Source organism: Pteropus medius, unplaced genomic scaffold, assembly GCF_902729225.1.
Source record: "Pteropus medius unplaced genomic scaffold, Ma_sr-lr_union100, whole genome shotgun sequence".
NCBI lineage: Eukaryota > Metazoa > Chordata > Mammalia > Chiroptera > Pteropodidae > Pteropus > Pteropus medius.
Window position 1 is genome coordinate 343,619 of NW_024343578.1, and position 21,730 is coordinate 365,348.

General features: G+C 38.9%; 1 protein-coding gene and 1 pseudogene across 18 annotated transcripts in view; one reads left to right on the plus strand and one right to left on the minus strand.

Annotated features, from left to right (window-relative positions):
- ERC2 (ELKS/RAB6-interacting/CAST family member 2) overlaps positions 1-21,730 on the plus strand; it is a 907,956-nt gene that overhangs the window by 38,332 nt on the left and 847,894 nt on the right. The gene's annotated exons all lie outside the window — the stretch shown is intronic.
- LOC120606351 (uncharacterized) lies at positions 12,737-12,855 on the minus strand (annotated as a pseudogene).

Sequence of the window (21,730 nt, forward strand, 5' to 3'; positions counted from 1 at the left end):
AGTAAATGTGCAGAGGAGAATACCAAATGAACACTTCTATTTTGGAAACCTATCCAGAAGGGTGAGAGAAAGCAACTCTAGGACTGGCTGGAAAATTAAAACCACTGGTATGGGAGAGGTGTGGGAGAGATGATCTTTCAGGATGCTCATTAAAGGCCCAGCAGATCCTTTCAGGTGATATAACTTTGACAAATTCACTGGATCTACAGAGCAGAACTTCAGGGATGTGAAAGCTCTTTATTATGGATTATTGGACTCTATTGAGGATGGTCTCATTAATTCAGTTAGAATTCTTCCTGACTTTGCCTCCATCTACAGAAACATCAAGGTACATAAGTAGCCTCCTGGCCTGGGAGTCCCTCAACTGGCACCTCTCAGCTTCTTCTTCAGGTGGTTTCTGAGCTCACAGGATGGTCACACCTGTCCAGGGTTGGTCTTTTGGATTGTCCCAAATTTTGTCTCTCAAAATCAGAGCTTCCCTTCTTGGATCCCAGCATTCCTGATGTCCTCCTCTCCCAACATCTTACCCCTGTGAAATCTCTTCTTCATCCTCTTTGAGAATCCAGCTCGTTTATTTACTAATTAATTCCGTCACTTCTTAATTAAAAGAGAATGTAGTTGCAAGTAGCAAAAAACCATTCAAGCACGTTGAAGGAAAAAAAGGGATTTACTGGGAACATATGAATTCCTCCCAGACCCTAAAGGTAGGTAGGGCAGCCAGGTGTTTGGCGGTGGTGGGGCTTTAATCAGGTTTTTTTTGGAAAATGATCAAGAACAATGATAGAGTCAGTCTCTCTTTATTTTCTATCTTGATATCCATTTCCATATGCCACTTGTAAAAAAGTGGTCAACTCGAGGAAAGCATATGTGTCTTTTCTATTCAAGTGCTCATTGGAGACTCTTAGCGTTGCTCTGTTTCAGTTTCAAATTCAGAGAACCAAGAATATGATTAGTCAGCCTGAATCCAGAGTCTATTCCACATCCAGTTAGCTGTGGCCAAAGGAGTCATGAGAGCTGCACCCCCTCAGCAGAGCTATAGAAAGAGTCTCTGAAAAAGAGTCATGATGGGTAGATTCTATAACAATGGAGCTTGCGGGTGAGGTGGTTGGGCGAAAAGGACAGCCATTGCTAGGAAATAAATTTGTGCAACACATAATTTGGAACTTGCCTTATTTGAGTTAGTAGGAAGACCAAGATCAATCAAAGAAAGTTACCTACTCTCACCTCTGGCTATACGTAGCTATTTCAACAGCAACTTCAGTAGCCTTCTGGAATCTCTTGACCTTCACACCTACCTTGTCAACTCCTACCTCTGATTGTGCCCACTGGAGATATTCCAGAAGTGGTATTGACTGACACAAGGATCAATTCATGCTGTCTTATCTTAGTGGACCCACATAGCTCCTTTATATAATGTCAGATTGCATCCTCTATAAAACTCTAAATGTCCACTTTGTGCAAACAATCTTAGACTTGGATCTCCAAAATAGATGGTATTTGAGTGCTAGTTAGGATCTGTAATTTTAGAACTAGGAATGTTTATGAAATATTCATATAAAACATATAAAAGTTCCCAAGGAATCTTGAAACCAGTAGAAATAAATAAATATATGATGAAGTGGAAATTGAACAGTGCACATGATGATCAAATTTAGAAATTTCTCAAATTTAGAAATGTAGCAAATAATAAATGAAATTTGCCTTATCAAATTTTAAAACTTCTGTCTGTGGTTTTTAATTTTGAGGAGACATGCACTCTTTCAGAAGCTAATGAAAACTTTGTAATTTTCCCTAGAAAAATGTGTATAACCTGAATTATGCAGAACATTTTACTTCCTTATCCCTGCTCCAAACTCTAAGGGCATCTAAAAATATTTAGGTCAAACCTCTGTCTAGATATTGCCATTTAGTAATAATGCATGTGTATTAGGAATCAGTAGTTTCTAGTAGTTAATGAAATGAATGAGCTTTTGATAATGTGAGACATGTCTTCAGCTCACTACTATTCAATTCGTGCTGAGAAGGAGGGGACATGTGCCAAGATTTTGGTGATAGTTAAAAGGTGTGTACATTGGTAAGGTGGAAACTTGCAGATGGACTGTACCACATTCTCTAAATGTATTCGCATAGAATATACTATAGGTGGTAGATTTTTATCCATCCTCACAAATAAGTTAACCTTAAAAGAGTTTATAGTGTTGGGTGTCATAGTAAAGTACATGTTTAAACATTTTTATTAGGGACTTTTAGTTTATTATGTTTGTCTTGGGGGTGCCAAAATTTCCAGTTCACCTCAGAATTCTATTTCTGTTTCACATCTTTGTAATTGCAAACAAAATCTAACAGTGCAAACTAAATTATGCTGTAGGTATTTTTGAGAGACCAAGGAAAACAAGATTTTGGGGAGTTATTAATAACAGTTAATTAGGTACCTACCATGTTCTCATTTATATGCGGAAGGCTGAAGAAGGCTCTAAAGAATTGTAAGGCACCCTCTTATTGTCTAGTGAAAATCATTAGAGGCCCATTTCTTTTTCCTATGTCGCATACGAATAATGCAACGGTGATATACCTAGTTTTTGATGGGCAGTTGACTCTACCTTGGAACTTTACTTGAGCATGAAGTTTGAGCTAGGAAAGGAAGCTTCTTGCCCAATTTATTTACCTTTCTGAGAATAGTCCATGTTGTGAGCTTTCTGTTCTGTAGGAACCTAACCAGAATCCAGGAGAGTGAGCACAGCATCTTCCCAGCACCCAGCCAGGGTAGTGCTTCTGGAAAGGGTTGGGGAAGGGGAGTTGGGGGAAGATCTGGATTCCTGCCTTTCTCAGGCAGGCATGTGAGTCTATGTATCAATGTCCCATTTAGCACACCCACCTGACTACAATATGTTCCCTTGATAAGAATGAAAATGATCTGTATCTCTCATAAAGCACTTCCTACATATACCCTAAATGAAATAATCATTTTTCAAACACTGCACTAAAAGGGCTTGTATGTAGTATCTCATATAATCCACATGATGACCCTGTGAAGTAGGTACTGTTAGTAGTATTACTATTTTATATGTGAGCAGGGCAAGGCTAGAGGGGAAGTCAACTTGTCTAAGCTAACAGCAAGTGGCAGAGCTGGGGCTGAGCCCAGGTAGATGAACTCTAAAGTTGGTCTTCAAAGTCAAAGTTGACTGTAATATGGAATAGCCAGTCCTCTGTACACAAGGTGATCTTAGGGCAGGCATAGACTGCATCAGATAACTCGTTGAGAAAGTCATTGCCTTTCCAGATCTCATCAGTACTTCTGATGAATTTCAATGAGAAAATCTCAATTTGGTGCCAGTTTTGAATGCCTCCTTAACATATATTAGGTATTTCCTACCCTTACAGTAGGATGTGTAGTGACATTTCTACATGATGCTTATATTGTAATTCTGGCAGCCCTAGTTTTATTCTTTGCATCTGATATGCTGCCCGTTCAAAGTTTCTGTGATGAGACTGGCAATGCAGCATTAGTGGGCCTTTCTTTTTGGTTCTTGCTTAGTTGCCTTAGATAGTGGTCAAGAGCACTAGCTTTGGAGATACATTGCCTAAGTTCCATTTCCAGCTGTAGGACTTTGGGCAACTTTATCTTTCTGAACCTATTTCCTCACCTGTAAGGGTAAATGTAATAGTAGTACCTGCTTTAAGGGTAAATTTAGCCTTATAAGAGGGGTAAATTTAATAGGATTTACATTTAATTAGATTAAATGAGGGAGTTCATATAAAAATATTTAGCATCATGCCAGCATATGTAAACAACCGAATAATAGGTGATGATAATAACCAAGAGAGAAACTGATTTAAGGACAAAGGCACCACATGGGGGAGTGGAGAGCTGGGAGAATGTCAGAAAAATGGAACCAGAGCCTTACCTGAAGATTGCCCCACCTGTCGATTTCCTGCTGTTTGTATAAGCCAATTTGAGTTTTGTTACTAATAGCCCAATGCATTTTGACTGACGAATAGTCATGGCTCCCTGTTTAGAAGTTTTGTAGTTAGAAATACAAGTAGGTCACAGTTTCTGCTATGAGAATCCAGTTTAGCAGGGAAAATGCTGCACCCATAAAAACCTGTAGATTAAAGACCCATAAAAAAGAAGAAGAATGTTGTACCAACAATTAGAAGATACAATTAAAATGCTTTAGGATCCCAAAGAAGGCAGAGATAAGGGGAGACTTCATTTAGGGAAGGTGGCATTGGAGATAGTCCCTGAGGATAGACTAATATTCAAAAGTGTGGAAAGTGGGAGCAGGGGTGGGTAGTAGGGAGTCTAGGTTCTCAATGGAGGGAATGACCAAGAGAAAATAGATGTCTAAAGATTTATTTCATAGAAGGCAGGGCAAAATTAGTGCTCTAAGTATTGTACTTATGTTTAAAGAGGAGAAAGAGAAATCGGCTTAAGGAGGTCATTTTCTCCCCCTGAATTAAGAGAAGTTGCACTATAAAGATATGTGCAGATTGGCTATTATCAAAAAGACAAGGGATAAGTATTGGTGAGAATATGGAATAAAAGGAACCCTTATACACTGTTGGTGGGAATGTAAATTGGTACAGTCACTGTGGAAAACAGTATGGAGGTTTTTCAGAAAATTAAAAATAGAACTAGCATATGGTCTAGAAATTCCACCTATTTGAAGAAAATGAAAACACTAATTCGAAGAGATAGATGCACCACTTTGTTCATTGCAGAACTATTTACAATAACCAAGATATGGAAGCAAACTAAGTGTCTATCAATAGATGAATGGATAAAGAAGATGTGGTACATATGCATGTATGTATATATACATGTATATACCACGTACACAATGGAATATTACTAAGCTTTTAAAAAGAATGAAACCTTGCCATTTTTGACAACATGGATGGACCTAGAAGGTATTATGGTAAGTGAAGTAAGTCAGAGGAAGATAAATACTGTATGATTTCACTTATATGTGAAATCTAAAAAATAAAACAAACAAAACAAAACGGAAAGAGACTTTTAGATAAAGGAAACAAACTTGTGATTACCAGAGAGAGAAGAGGACAGTGAAGTGGACAAAATAGGTGAAACGGTTAAAGAGGTACAGACTTTTGGTTATGAAATACATAAGTCATGGGATGTAATGTACAGCATAGGAAATATAACCAATAATGTACTAATTTTGTATGATGACAGATGGTAACTAGACTTATTATGGTAATAATTTTGTAATGTATAGGAATATCAAATCACTATGAAATGAATAGAATACTGTATGCCAATTATGCTTCAATAAAAAGAGAGAAGTTAGTATATTGCTTAATCTTATATGGAGGTCCATGTTGGAACAAACTGTATTTTGATTCTATGATTTTTCCTATGTGTTCCCGGGTCTGTGAACTCCTCTGGGACTGCCGTGGTACAGCAGAAATTTGAGTTTAAATGCTCCTCTGTCAACATGCTGATGGTCAAAAGGGAAAGGTGATGGTGAATCTAACAGAAGCTCTTGGTCATTTGAGCTTAGAACAGATATGTGCAGACTAGTTTCCCTTGGTTTCCCTTGGTTTAATTCTTTGATATGTCTTTTCTATTATCGATGTGTGTATGTGTTTGAGAGAGGTGGAAGGGAGGGAGGGAGGAAGAAAGATATCATCTCCAAAATGTCATTGTTGGATACACAAATATTGTTGTTATATGCCAAGGAGATGCCATATCACAGTCTTGAGAACAGTGATCTTTCCTTTAGAGAATCAGTGGAATTAGAATATCCTACTCTTGAAACCACATTTAGATGAGCTTCCTAGGAGTTTTTTTTTTTTAAATTAGGAGAGTTTTTAAAAAAATTAAGTTTATTGAGGTGATATTGGTTAATAAAATTATGTAGGTTTAAAATGTACAATTCTATAGCACATCATCTGTATATTTCATTGTGTGTTCACCACCCAAATTCAAATCTTCTATCATTGTATGTTTGACCCACTTTGCCATTTTCTACCTCACTCCTCCTCCCTTTCCCTCTTATAACTACTACACTGTTTGTGTCTACGAGATTTAGTTTGTTTGTTGCTTTCAGTTTATACCCCACATATGAGAGAAATCATATAGTTCTTGACTTTTTCCATTTCACTTATTTCACTTAGCATGATATTCTCAAGATCCATCCATGTTGTTATAAATGGCAATATTTCATCTTTTCTTATGGCTGAGTGATAGTCCATTGTATATATGTACCACAGCTTCTTTATCCAATCATTGATCAAAGGACACTTTGGTTGTTTTCATGTCTTGGCCACTGTGAATAGTGCTGCATTGAACATAGTGGTACATACACCTTTAAGAATAAATGTTTTCAATTTTTTTTTGTAGCTACCCAGAACAGGGATTGCTGGGTCATATGGTAATTCTCTTCTTAATTTTTTGATGACCCTCCATACTGTTTTCCATAGTGGATGTACCAATTTACATTCTCATAAGCAGTGTATAAGGCTTTCTTTTTCCCTACAGCAAGAAGAGTTTTCTTGACTGAGGTATGGACCCTTTTAGCTGAATCCAAGCCAGTTCATGTTGATTGCAGACGGCTGCTCTGGAGAACTTTGAGCCATAGCCAGACCTTAATTATGCCAGAGACAGAGAGAGAGAGAGGAACACATTGATTATATTTTCTAGTAGACTGCATTGAAATATTTTCTGTGGCATGAGTAATACAAATTTTTATATCTGGAGGGAGTAATAGAGAAAAAAAAGTGAGAGTTACTTCCAGCAAATGCTATTGTTTGAACTCTCAGGAAAGGCAATCTTTCCAGTTGCCCAAAGAAGATCACATTGTTCCAGGTCTAAATAGATAAATTCAACCAGCTAGAATCCTGAGAACTCAGAGGAAATGTTTGATTGATTAATTGATTTTTGTAAACTTTGGCCTGTTTTGCTCATCTCTGTCTAGTGAATCCATCTGCTGCCTCATCTTTGTCTAGCTAAAACTCTTATAATGATACTTTAACAGTTTATACCAAAGGAATGGTCTCCCAAATCAAGTTCTCTAACACAAGTCTCTCCACTGGCCTTTAGATATGTCTACCCACTTTCCCCTGGAGGTGTCACTGTTGCTCCCCAAGAGGGTCAAACAAGATAATGACTGAATGGCTAAAATGGATTAACTCAACAAATATGGAACTTCTACCACGTACTGGGATAAGTGCTGAGGATATAGTAATGGACAAAAATTCCTGCCTATATGGAACTTCCATTCTAGTGCGGGAAACAAAAGGAGTCAAAGAATTTGAGCTTGAGCCACTAGGGAAGATTCAGGAAGCGGGGAGATCAGGAGTTTGGTTCTTTCATTATGTTTGGTTGCAAAGCCTCACTTATTCAGGTGGGGATGCTGTGTAAGGACATGGTTTTGGTGGAACTGGCTTTCTTGTGGCCTCTATCAGAATGTCATCATGGAGATGGTAAGAGTGGATATTGTGCTGCAGTGGTTTGGAAGTGGTAATGTTGATTTTTATACTCTTTCTGCAAGGAGCTTAGCTTGGAAGGGTGGTAACTGGAGGAGATGTGGAGTTTGAGGACTCTCCTCCTGCTATTGACCATATTTTCAACTTGTAGGGCACAGGCTGCTAGAGAGAGAGGTTATTGGTGGAACAAAGGCTGAAAGAGGAGAGAGAAGATAAGATCAGCCTTGGAGATGGGGTGAGATTTCTCTTCCTTGAACCCAGAGAGGAGGTGATCAGAAAAGGTTCAGATGAAGAGATCTTAGTGGGTGTGGAGTAAAAGAAGTAACTTTTAATCTAAGGTGACTGCTTGGTTTAACAAAAAGTGAAGGCCCCAGACTAGGAATTAACTTAGACTTGACTTTGATGCCAAACAGTATGTGATGTTGGCCAAATCACTTCCTTTCCCTAGACCTCGGTTTTCCCCATTGGGTTGCTGTACTGAATAAAGTTGTCTCAAAGGCTCATGTTGACTGAGATATGCCACAGTGCTAAGCTACTAAAAATTTTCAAGGAAATTAAGAGTGCCCTGATGGCAAAAAGAAGAGTCAGTGCTGCTGTATCATTTGTGAGTGTGATTTGATGGGGACACGGGGCTAGGATGAGACAGGTATGGTTGAAGGAGGCAAAGGTTGACAAATTGGCAGTCCAGTTTGGTGTGATGGTGGTTTTATTCAAGTGCTGCTGATGGAGTGATTTGCTTGTTATGGGATGACACAGTAAGCACATTGGTAAAGGCAAGAGCCACCAGCATATCCCAGGAGAAATTTTATAAGTAAAGGCTAATTTTACTTTTGCTGTTGATGGCATTTCTTAGCTATACTAATTACTATTCTGACAGAAACACTGCAGAAATATACTCCATGCTCCCAAAAGTACAGTGGGGGAGAAAAAGATTCTTAAGTCATCCAGGAAGAGGTTTTACCTGTGCATTACAAAGCTACAGTTCTTTCTACAGTTCTGGCTCAACTAGAATTTCTGTGTTTGTCTTAACTTTTAGTTTTCAGACTATGTGATCTATTCCCTATTCAATGTCATTTGCAAATAAAATTACTTTAAAAAGGAAAATGATAGTTATGGTGAATGTTGTAACTGAGTTTTTTTAAAAGGTATTTTGTTAATTTGTAAATTATGTTTTGCTTTTCCCCTTAATTCCTTAATATCTGGCTGTTCATCTATCCATCCATGCATCCATGCATCCATCCATCCATCCATCTATCCATCCATCCATCTATCCATTCATCCATCCACTTATTAAAATTATATCCCTGAATACAGCAGTTGTTTAGTAAATAGTTGTCAAATGAAATGCATAAGTATGTACAAGCCAAGGCCTTCTGGGCTTCATGAGGCCAGGAGGCCTAGATCTAATTTTTGCTCTGCCACAAGTTGGCGGTGTGACCTTGGGAATTAGTTGCCAACATTGAAAAATTGAGAGACTTCATGTAAAAACCTAGATTTCTGAATTTTCTTAAACACCAGAAATATCTGCTAGCCCCTGAATCCAGCAAGCTGGAGCTAAGCAGCTGTTTTTTGCCTTAGGTAGGATATTGTCTCTCTGGTTGCTCTAGTCCACTCCTTGGTTGATAGATGTGCTTTCTTAGTTTGAAGGTGAAATGAAGGTGAACATTTTCAAATTCCAGATGTTAGAAAAATATGAGATCTATTGGCCCTAGAGTCTTGGGTTAAAATCCTGACTACCTGTGGGAGAGGGTGGTGGTGTTATCTTAATAATTATCTTGACCTCAATTTTTGGAAATGGGAAACAACCTCCTTTTGGATATATAGGGAAAAAGAAATGAGTAAAGTATATCAGGCATTGGTTAATTCTTGAAAGTCAAAAACAATCGACATGATTATGGATGATGGTGGAAGTCTGGTGCCTGGCCTGGAGTAAAATGGATCATGTTTCCCAAATGACTAGAACAAAAGGGAAGAAAGGACTATTAAAAATTCACCATAGATTAAGGTGCTGGGCTCTTATGCTAAGAAGGCAGATGCTAAGGTCCTTTTAGGGAATTTGCTTTGCAGGAGAGGTGCTGCCTTTGTTTGATTTTCTGATGACTTGGATTTTTACAGCTGCTCATGGTTCTTGAACTTCCTGGAAGAAGTTCAGGCAAACACAGAAATTCTGTTTATAATATATTCAGCATCTCAGGCCTACATTTCCTAAGGACACTGTTAATTCCAATAATACTTAGCTTAATTCTAGCAGCTGGCTTGAATTTTATATGGGGATAGTTATGACAAAGGGCAAGGTATGTATGATGTGCATGTGTGTGCATGTGTGCACATGTTTGTGTGTAGATCCAGTGCTATAATTAGAGCAGGATAACTATTGCCACAGACTGATGTTTATTTGATTTGGAGAGAAATGGCTTTAATTTCCCCAAGTGTTTCATTTTCCTGGTATTCTTCAAGTCTGCATTATCATTCAGATGACTAATAGGAAGTTCAGTACATCAGAGGACACTTTATAATGAGCATTATTCTTTGAAAAAACATAGCTTATAGTACACATTTACCATCAGAAAGTAATATGAATTTGTTAGCAATTTGAGTGAGGTTTTGGTGTCTGAATGCTACTGCTCTTTTTGCCTCTCTTCAGGCTCTGACCAAGGGGAATATATACCTAAAGATCAGCAGTCTAAAGGGAAACAGTATGGCCTTATTAATCTCTGAGGATGGGCTCAGTATCCCTCTATTCAGGGATTTTTTTTATTAGGGAGCTTGCTCTTCCCTCCCCACCAGACCCCAACATAGCAAGAGGAGGAGGCTCTGTTGTGCTTACCACCCAGATACCCAGAAGTGAAAGGGTAAAGGAGGGTGCGCAAGGCCTTGTTCAGTAAGGCAGGGAAAGGCCTTATCTGCCTTACTGGTCCCAGGGCTGGAAAGCTGGTAGGACGTCCGAGCTACTTGAGAAAGCAGTGTTTCCAGGAGTGGTCATCATGGGAGAGCAGGGAAAATATGGGAGGCTCAGGGCCAGCTTGCCCTTTTGGGGCTGTACAAGTGGAAGAGAGGACATGGGGCATGGCTGTGTTTCTTTTGTGTTCCATTAGCACGACACTTACCAGTCAATGTTCTGGTCACTGGTCAATCATATTAGGCCCTCATTTTTGGAGGAAAGACCATTAAAAACTGTCAGAGAGGTACAGATTGAGGATGATGGATATTACCTGTCTCCATCCAACCCCCTCATAAGAAATTGGGGAATAAGATTTGTCACAAATTTCCACACAGAGATAAATGCCTCTAATGTGTCTATCAGTTTTTTTTCCTAGGTACTGTAATATTCTTGATTTTATAAATAACCCTTTATTAATAGCTAAATAGATACTGGAATAAAATAATTGTAATCACTAATATTTATTGAGAACTTACTACATATCAGGCTTATATATTGATTCATTTGCTTCTCAAGATAACACTGTAAGATAGGTGTCATTTCTGTTCCTATTTTACAGATGAGAAAATGGAAATTCACAGCTAGCAAAAGGTAGAACCAGGTCACCTAGTGACTACCTAGGTGGTCAGGTTCTAAAGTATGGGTATGATTCTGTCTCTTAAAGAGGTGGGTAAGAGATACTGAACAAAGGGCCGGCCCAGGAATTGGGAGAGCAGGATGTAGTCTAGAGTCTGGCTTGGCTATGTCACAACCCACTGTGCAGTTGACAGCTCACCGATGAATTCTTCACTTTGAGCTTTAGTTTCCTGATCTGTAAAGTGAGGATGTGATTTCAGTTCAAGGTTTTTGGGCCCATGACTCACCATATTAGCTTCCTGGGGCTGGCATAATAAATTATCACTAACTTGGTGGCTTAAAACAACAGAAATTTATTCTCTCACAATATGGAAGCCAGAAATCTGAAATCAAGGTATCTGTAGGGTTGGTTCCTTCTGGAGGCTATGAGGGGGAATACATTCCTTGCCTTGCTCCTAGCTTCTGGTGGCTGGTAGCCAGCAACCTTTGCATTTTTTGGCTTATAAGTACATCACTCCAGTCTGCCTCTGTCTTCACATTACCTTCTTCTCTGTGTCTCCCTCTGCCTTTCTCATATGAGGACATTTGTCATTGGATTTAGGGCTTATCTTTTTGAGGCCACTGTTCAACCCACTGTGCTCACCCTCTAGCTTTTTTCCTGCTGCAGTATGACAATGACCACAGATATTAGAAAAGATTAAAGCTAGGTAGTGGATAAAGCCCCCTGGGCAGTTTGGAGTAATGGGTAAGAATATAGAATCTGGAGCCAGAGCCCTGGTTTCAAGCATTGGCTGTACTACCATCCGTCCTGTGACCTGGAAAAAGTCACAAAATGCCTCTGGGCCTCAGTTTTCTACTCTGTAAAATGGAGCTAATAATAGTCACATTATAGGATTATTAAAGGAATGACTTCGTAAAGTGTTTAGAACAATGTTATGTTGGTGTTAGCTGCTATTATTGTTGTTGCTATTGTTACTTCTACTGAGAAGTTAAGTTCATGCCGATGATTTTGATAGAGAAATGAATTCAGTTAAGGATACATTTAAAATATGGCACGAAACAGCCCACAAATATGCTATTTTTCCACCATATTTTAAATTAGGGTGTCCAAATGTGTCTGAAATGTGAGGATTATACTTTCCAGCATGCTGAAACAATTTTTGGCTTAATCTTTTTAGACATCAAATAAGCTGAAAACAGAATGAAGCTGTGCTCATGTTGGAAGAAGTGGGCAAGCAGATGGAAGGTGGATGAGGGAGCATTTTGATGTGCTCGTGGAGGAGGCGTTAATATTTCAACATCTTTCTCGTTATTTACAGATAATTTTCATGAGAGATTTTCAGAGATGCTCAGTTTTTCCCTTTCCTCTGAGTGGTACAGAGTTGTCATAAATCAATCTGTTGAAAAGCTAAAGAACTTAACAGTCTCTTATTTGGAGACTGACTGCAGTTCAAGTTTTATACCTAAAATGAAGTTTAGTTTCCTGGATCCTGATTTTTTTTTCTCTGCTAATTCATCACCTTGCAAAATTCACCCAATAGCCTAAACTTAGCAGGAGTGATTATTTGCCTCGGTCTTGTGTTAGAAGTAGACTAGCTAATTGATTTATTTTAATATTATATTCCTACTCTATGTTGGGCAAAGAGGAGACAGAGGTGAATAGGAGAGTCCATAAAGTCTTTGAAGGTTGATTCTTCGTGGAGGCCAAATCTTCAAATAAACCATCACAATACACTATATGATGACTGATATAACTGAGATTTTTTTTTACGCCTACAGCACCCGGTATTTCTTGGTGGTCTACCATCCAAGTACTAACCAGGCCCGACCCTGCTTAGCTTCCGAGATCAGACGAGATTGGGCATGTTCAGGGTGGCATGGCTGTAGACTAATTGAGATTTTCTAAGTGATTAAGAAGTAGGCCTTTGGAGGCAGATATATCTACATTTAAAACTTGCTTCTAGAAACCCAACTAACTACTTAGTCTCCCTTTGTTTCCATTTTCACATGTGGTTATTTTATTATTTCCCCCATAGTTTAAATGTGATAATATACACTGAGTGCTTAGCATTATGCCTAGTACATAGTAAATGCTTAGTAAATGTTAATTATTATTACCATAGGACTAAAGTGCCATGGGAAAAGCTATCTATAGAGTAATTTTGTTAAATTATTCATATGACTTGATATTTATGTATCATGTTGCATGGTACCTTTAATGAGTACCTGCTTTATTACCTATCTTTAACTCTTTCACCAAAGTTCATTTTCTAAATTTATATTCTGTATTACACAGACTTAAATTAAAATCAGTTTGCAACATGGATGGACCAAGAAGGTATTATTCTAAGTAAAATAAGTCAGACAGAGAAAGACAAATACCATGTAACTTCACTGTATGTGGAGTCTAAAAAACAAATGAACAAATAAAACAGAAACAGAGTCATAGGTACCAAGAACAAATGGATGGTTGTCAGATGAAGGAGGGGTTAGAGCACTGGGTGAAAAAGGTGAAAGGATTAAGAAGCACAAATTGACAGTTACAGATTAGCCACAGGGATGTAAAGTACAGCATATGGAATATATCAATAATATTACAGTAACTATGTACGGTGCCAGGTGGGTACTAGGACTTATTGGGGGGATTACTTCATAAGGTATATAAATGTCTAACCACTATGCTGTATGCCTGAAGCTAATATAATATTGAAATGCCAACTGTAATTGAAAAAAATAAAAATAAAAATCAGTTTGCTCTAGATATCCTGAAATTTGACATTTAGGATACAGCTTACATATAAGTTATTCAAAAGCCACCACTGTGTAACTACAGGCACTGATACTTTACTTAGACATTGAAAAGAATATTTTGTCCCACTTTGTAAGGGTCAGAACACTCTGCTTTAAGAAAACAAGAGTCGATTAATCATACCGGTTAGCAGTACAGACCTTTGGGGTCCCAGGTCTGCTCACTACAGCTTTATGATAGATAAATAGCTCAACTTCTTGGAGATGTGTCTTTAGCTGAGTAGGACAGAGATTCCTACTTCCACACTTGCTAGAGAAGACTCCGTGAGGTAACATGTAAAGCCCTTAACACAGAGCAGAGTAAGCATTTGATAAATGTTGTTATTACTTAAGTGGTATTAAGAGGGCTACAATCTTTCAGAAATCTAATAATAAGAACCAAGGTATAGCTAGGGTATGGAGTTGAGAATACATGGTGACAGTAGGGGCTGGGAAGTAGGAGTCTTAAATCTTTACTGGAGTTCTGTTATTAGCCACAATTACTTCTCTTCCTGTCTAATTTTCTTTCTACCTCCAACTGGTTTATTTTTATATTCCGGTTAAAATCTTCAGAGAACTTGATTGGCTCATCTAATTATCACCACCCCTTTGTGAGCAGAGTTTTTGTGTGAGGTGCTGTCATAGGGTGCTGGGCCAGCTATGGATTGAACGCTCAGGATCACGTGCCAACCTCTGGACCAATGACCGAGAGGGGGTGGGGACTCACGTCTGCTCCTGAAGGCTCACAACTCTTGCTCTCCACGGACTTTTAGTCCAGGACCACTGAGAGGAGTATGTGAACCCACTGGTAAATATTTTGGTGACTGGATTGGTGATAACATAGATGGAAAAGTTCCTGAATGTGGAGGTGTGATTTGGTACCTTCGGAGCTCTCCCGCTTTATCTTGTATGCCTTCCCCTCCTTCCCTCAGCGACAGTCACACCAGTGCCTCTTGTTCCCAAGCGTGTGTGCCGAGCTATACGCTTTGGGACCTTGGCATGCACAGCCTCTGCCTGCAATGCTTCTCCTCGCTAGCCCCACTCCTCCCTGTGAAATAGCTGGCTTCCTGTCCTTTTAGGTTTCAGCCAGATGTCACCCACTCAGAGAAGGCTTCTCTCCTGTCTAAGGGAAGGAGCCTACCAGCCACTACCTTTCCACCCCATTTAGTTCCTCTGGTGAACTTATCGCGATTTCTTTGCTTATTCCTCTACTACCTGTCTGATAGTAGAGAAGTAAATATCTATTGCTCATGTACTTTTAGAATATCCACCTTACAGCAGGCACTGTTTTACACATTTATTTTGGACGAATGAGCATGAACTAAGGTGTCCACCATGCAAATTGAATAAGTGAGCTGTGGCTCCTCTGGCATTGTTACCATTACAAAGTTGTGGTACCATTACGCATATATATACACACACATACACACGGGGTGAATTTCCAGGGAACCTCTGTAGTCTCTCATTGTGCCAGTTTCCCTTTCTTAACTCAGCTTGCTTGGGTTCAATTCTTGCTTCCTCCAGTAGGTGGCTTTCTTCTTTGAGTCTTTGGACAAACAAATTAGCCTGTCTGTCCTTCAGTTTCTCGTCTATCTAATTGGGATAATAACCAGACTTAACTTCATAGGACTGTGTGAGGATTAAATTAATGAAACCTTGTAAAATGCTGAAGGCAGAGTCTGGCTCAGAGTAAGACAGTTCAATACCCGTTAGCATTTATTATTATGAAGTGCTGGGGAACTGCTGGGGTTACAGTGATGAGCCGAAGACTGCCTTCTGACTGAACGGATCTGTGGCCTACCAAGGCTAGTGAGTGGGGGAAGCAGACATTATTTCTTTACCTGCACAAAAATACATCATTATAAAATATACAATGCTCTGAAGGATGTTCAGGGTGCTATGAATAGTATAAATGCAGGGGCCTCATTTGAATTTGCATTGGGGGCTGGTCAGGAAGTCTTCCCTGTGGAGGAGACACTTGAGCTGCAATGTGAAAACAGAGAGTAGAACTCAACTAGCCAAGGGAAAGGAGGTATGCAAAAGCTCCAAAGTGAAGGGCAGCATGATAGGAGTACAGGGAGTTTGAGAGATGACTAGTGATGAGTAGAATTTGTGAGATATGGGTATTGTTCATGTTCCTATTTTATAGAGAGTGAAATTGAAGGTCAGGGTATCTACCCAAAAGTGACATTTCAGGGTGGTGCTTGGGCTCTGTCACCAGGGATTCTGATTCAATTGTTGGGATATAGCCTGGGTGTTGGGTCTTGGCTATTGTAAATAATGCTGCAGTGAATTAGAGGTGCATGTATCTTTTCAAATTAGTGTTTTCATTTTATTTGGATATCCAGAAATGGAATTGCTGGTTTGTATGGTAGATCTATTTTTTTTTTTTTTTTGTGGAATCTCTGTACTGTTTCCATAGTGGCTGCACCAATATGCAGTCCTATGAACAGTGCAAAAGGGTTCCCTTTTCTCCATATCCTCGCTAACATGTGTTATTTGTTGACTTTTTGATAATAGTCTTTCTGACTGGTGTGGGTGATATGTGATGGTAGTTTTGGTTTGCATTTCTCTGATGATTAGTGATGTTGAACATCTCACATGTCTGTTGGCCATCTATATGTCTTTGGAGAAATGTCTTTTTATGCCCTCTGCCCATTTATTTATTTAATAATATTTTTTATTTTTCAGTTATAGTTGGCATACAATATTATATTAGTTTCAGGTGTACAACATAGTGATTAGACATCTATAAAATTCACAAAGTGATCACCCAATAAATCTGGTACCGATCTGACACCATATATAGTTATTATAATATTACTGACTGTATTCTTTATGCCATGCTTTACATCTGCATGACTATTTTGTAACTACCCATTTGTACTTCTTAATCCCTTCTTCCTTTTTATCCACTCCTAAACCCCCTCCCATCTGGTAACCTTCAAAATACTATCTGTCTGAGTTTGTTTCTGTTTCGTTTATTTTTTTAGATTCCACGTGTAAGTGAAATTACATATGGCATTTGTCTTTCTCTATCTGACTTACTCCACTCAGCACACTACCCTTTATGTCTACCCATGTTGTTTCAAATATAAAGATTTTATTTATTTATTTATTTACTTATTTTATGACTGAGTAATATTCTATTGTATATATGTACCACCTCTTCTTTATTCATTCATCCATTAATGGACACCCAGGTTGCCTCCATATCTTGGCTATAAATAATGCTGCAATGAACATATGGATGCATATGTCCCTTTGAAATCGTATTTTGCGTTTCTTTAGATAAAGTCCCACAAGTGGGATTCCTGGGACCTCTTTGTCTTTTGTTATAGCTTTTGTTTTAGTCTGTTTTGTCGGGTATAAATATTGCTACCCCAGATTGTTTTCATGAAATACCTTTTCCATTCCATTCAGTCTGTGGGTCTTTTGATCTCAGATGAGTCTCTTGTAGGTAGCATATGCATACGTGAGGGTCTTTTTTCCTTATCCATTCAGCCACCCTATCTTTTGATAGGAGCATTTAATTCTCTTTCATTTGAAATACTTGTTGATAGGTATATTGTTATTGCCATTTTATTATTCACATTTTTTTTTTCTTCTTAAAGAAGACCTGCCAACTTTTCCTATAATATTGGCTTAGGAGTAATGAACTCCTTTAGCTTTTTCTTGTCTGGGAAGCTCTTTATCTGTCCTTCAAGTCTAAATGATAGCTTTGCTGGGTAAAGTAATCTTGGCTGTAGGTCCTTGCTTCTCATCACTTTGAATATTTTGTGCCAATCCCTTCTGGCCTGCAAAATTCCTGTTAAGAAATCCGCTGATGGTCTTATGAGAGCTCGCTTGTAGGTAACTAATTCCTTTTCTCTTGCTGTTTGTAAGATTCTCTGTCTTTAACCTTTGGAATTTTAATTATAATGTGTCTTGTTGTGGGCCTGTTTGGGTTCCTCTTGTTTAGGACTCTCTGAACTTCCTGAGGTTGTATGTCTATTTCCTTCACCAGGTTAGGGACACTTTCTGTCATTAATTCTTCAAATAGGTTTTTAGTTTCTTTCTCTCTTCTCTTGGTACCCCTATGATGTGAACGTTGGTACTCTTGATGTTGTCCCAGAGGCCCCTTAAACTCTCCTCATTTTTTTGGAATCTTTTTTTTCTTGTTGCTGTCCTGATTGGGTGTCCTTTACTACCCTATCCTTTAAATTACTGTTTTGATCCTCCACTTCATCCACTCTGTTGATTCCCTCTAATGTTCTCTTCATGTTAGATATTGTATTCTTCATTTCTGACTGGTTCCCTTTTATATTTTCTATCTCATTTTTAGTTTTCTATCTCTTTGTTAAAGTTCTTACTGAGTTCATGTACTCTTCCCCTAAGTTCATTGAGTATCCTCATAACCAGTGTTTTGAACTCTACATCTGGTAGATTACTTGTCTCCATTTTGTTGAGGTTTTTTTTTTGAGCTTTGTACTTTTCTTTCATGTGGGACATGTTTCTTTGTTTTCTCATTTTGGCTATCTTCTTGTATTTGTTTCTATGTATTAGCTAGGGCTCCTAAGTCTCCTGGTCTTAGTAGAGTGGCTTTATGTAATAAATGTTCTGTGTGGCCTAGTGGCACAGTCTTCCCTGATAACCTGAGCCAAGTGCTCAAGATGTGTCTCGTGTGTGGGTTGCATGTGCCCTCATGTTGCAGTTGAACTTTGGTTGCTGATTGCACATTGTAGAGAGGGATTGACCCTTGAGATGATTGGTTGTGAGAACTGGCTTGTGAGGGGCCGACCCTGTGGAGCAGGATTCACTTTAACAGGGCTCTGGTGCCTTCCCACTCTTCCTTTCGGGTGTGTCTTCTCCAGATGCTGCCCTGTGTGGTGCTCTGGCTCTGGTGCCAGTCAAAGCAGTCCACTGGGTATGCTGGGCCAAAGGCCTTCTGGGAGGGACCCAGCTGCAGGCCAAGTTCAAGAGCAGCCTGTACACTTTTGGGGTGACCTGGTAAGAGTCACCAAGCAATCTGCAGATGGCTGCCACCTGTGTTGGGCTTATACGTGCCTTAGAAACTGAGACCAGCTGCTACTTGTGCCAGGTTTGGGGCTGCTCAGTAACAGGTATGGGGTGCTCCAAGGCCAGATGCTGCTTCTTTGGGTTTGTGAGCCTTTGAGAGATTTTAAGAAAGTCCGCAGCATGAGCCAAGACAGGCCAAATGTATAGAATAAACCACTCGAGGCAGTTTGGGTGGGCCCACACACTGGAAGGGATGGGTTCTCAGGGAATTACTGGGTGGAATGACTGGTGTTAAGCAGGCTAATGGATACTCAGATATGGTGGCTGCCTACATCTGCATGCTTCGAGTGGAGAGGGCTCAACACGGATAGTGGACACTGCCAGCAGCTCTGTCTGGAAGAAAGCCACCTCTCCAGCCCTTGTCCTGCATCCAGACAACTCCATTTCTTCCTGTGTGTCCTTGGCACTCTTTGAGCAGCTGCCTCAGTGCTGGAGCTCAGAGCGAGTGAGTCTGTCATCGATAAGTCCACACACCAATTCTTTAAGAGGAATGTTTGCGACTTCTGCGACCCTCTATCTCACTCAGCTACAATATCCACTGTTTTGTACAGCCAAAGAGTGTGGAGACTTCTCTTCCTGGCACTGGAACCCTGGGCTGGGGAGTTTAGTGTGGAATCGGGACCCCAGCAGGGAGGCCTCTGCAGTCATGATAACATTCTTGATTCTCCACTGCCACATGATTGTGGGACTGCCTCTTTTGCGCCTCCTCCCCTCCTGCAAGTCTCCATGTTGCTTCTTATGCAGTGGTCCCCAATCCCTGGACTGCAGATTGACACCGGTCCATGACATGTTAGGAACCGAGCAGCACAGCAGCTGGTGAGCTGCGGGTGAGCGAGTGAAGCTTCATCTGTGTTTGCAGCTGCTCCCCAGTGCATCACCACCTCAGCTCCACTTCAGATCATCAGGCATTAAATTCTCATAGGAGCACTGGTTCCTGGTGCCAAAAAGTTTGGAGACTACTGCTCTTATGCATGTCCCCAGTTGTAGGACTTCTGTTCCACCAGAGCTCAGGCAACTCCCAGTGATGGTTGTTCTTTAGTTTTGTTATAATTTTGGTGTGGTTGTGAAAGGAGGTGAGCACAGTGTTTACCTTCCACACCATCTTGACCAGACCCCTTCTGCTCATTTATTGATCAGATAATTTTTTTGTTACTGAATTGTATGAGTTATATATTGTGGATATCAATCCCTTATCTGATATATCATTTGCAAATATATTCTCCCATTCAGTAGGTTTTTTGTTGTTGTTGTTAATGGTTTCCTTCTTTCTGCAGAAGCTTTTTAGTTTAATGAAGTCTCATTTGTTTACTTTTACTTTGTTTCCCTTGCTTGAGGTGACATAGCCAAAAAGATATTACTCAGACTGATGTCAAATAGTTTACTACCTATTTTTGTTTTAGGAGTTTTGTGGATTCAGGCCTTACATTTGAGTATTTAATCCATTTTGAGCTTTTTTTGGCATAGGACGTAAGAGAGTAGCCCAGTTTTATTTTTTTGCATGTATCTGCCCAGGTTTTCTAACACCATTTGTTAAAGAGACTGTTTCTCCATTGTATATTTTTGCCTTTGTCATAGGTTAGTTGATCATATAAACAAAGGATTATTTTTGAGTTTTCTATGCTGTTCCATTGATTTATGTGTCTTTTTTTTTTGTGCCAGTGTCATACTATTTTGATTATTGTAGCTTTGTAGTATAGTTTGAAATCAGGGCGTGTAATACCTCCATCTTTGTTCTTTCTCAAGATTGCTTTGGCTATTCTGTGATTCCATATTTTGGCTTTTGTGGTTCTGTATAAATTTTAGGATTATTTGTCCTAGGTCTGAGAAGAATGTCACTGGTATTTTGATAGGGATTGCATTGCATCTGTAGATTGCTTTGGGTAATATGGTCATTTTAGTGATATTAATCCTTCCAACTCATGAGCATGATATATCCTTCCATTTATTTTTGCTTTCTTCAATTTTTTTCTTCAATGTCTTATAGTTTTTAGTGTACAGGTTTTTCACCTTCTTGGTTAAATTTATTCCTAGGTATTTTATTCTTCTTGATGCAATTGTAAATGGTATTGTTTTCTTCTTTTGATTGTTCTTATTAGTGTGTAGGAACATGATGGGTTTCTGTATATTAACTATGTATCTTGCTACTTTACTGAATTCTTTTATTAATTCTATTATTTTGGTGGATTCTTTTGGGTTTTCATATCATAGTATCATGTCATCTGCAAATAGTGACAGTTTTACTTCTTCATTTCCAATTTGAATGCCTTTTATTTATTTTTTCTTGTCTGATTGTTGTGGCTAGGACTTCCAATACTATATTGAATTATAGTGGTGAGGGTGGGCATCTTTGTCTTGTTACTGATCTTAGAGGAAAAGCTTTCAGCTTTTCATTGTCGAGTATGATGTTAGCTGTGGGCTTGTCGTATATAGCCTTTATCAAGGTGAGATGAAATTCCTTCTATACCCACTTTGTTGAGAATTTTTATCATAAATGGATGTTGAATTTTGTAAAATGCTTTCTGCATCTATTGATATGATCAAAAGATTCTTATTCTTGGTTTTACTGATGTGATAGATTAAATTAACTTTTGTGGATGTTGAACCAGCTTCGCATCTCTGGTATAAATCTTAGTTGATCATGGTGTATAATACTTTTAATTTGAGTTGCTAGTATTTTTTTTTGTCTCTCTTTTTTTTAAAAATCAGTTTCAACTATACAGTACATTGGTTAGACATTTATTTAGTTTACAAAATGATCCACCTAATTGCTCCTTCTCTCTTCTGGTTTTCTACCTGAGTTGTTAGGATTTCGTTGAGAATTTTGGTTTATATGTTCATCAGGGATATTGACTTGTAATTCTTTTTTTGTAGTGTTTTTATCTGGTTTTGGTATCAGAGTAATGCTGGCCTCATAGATTG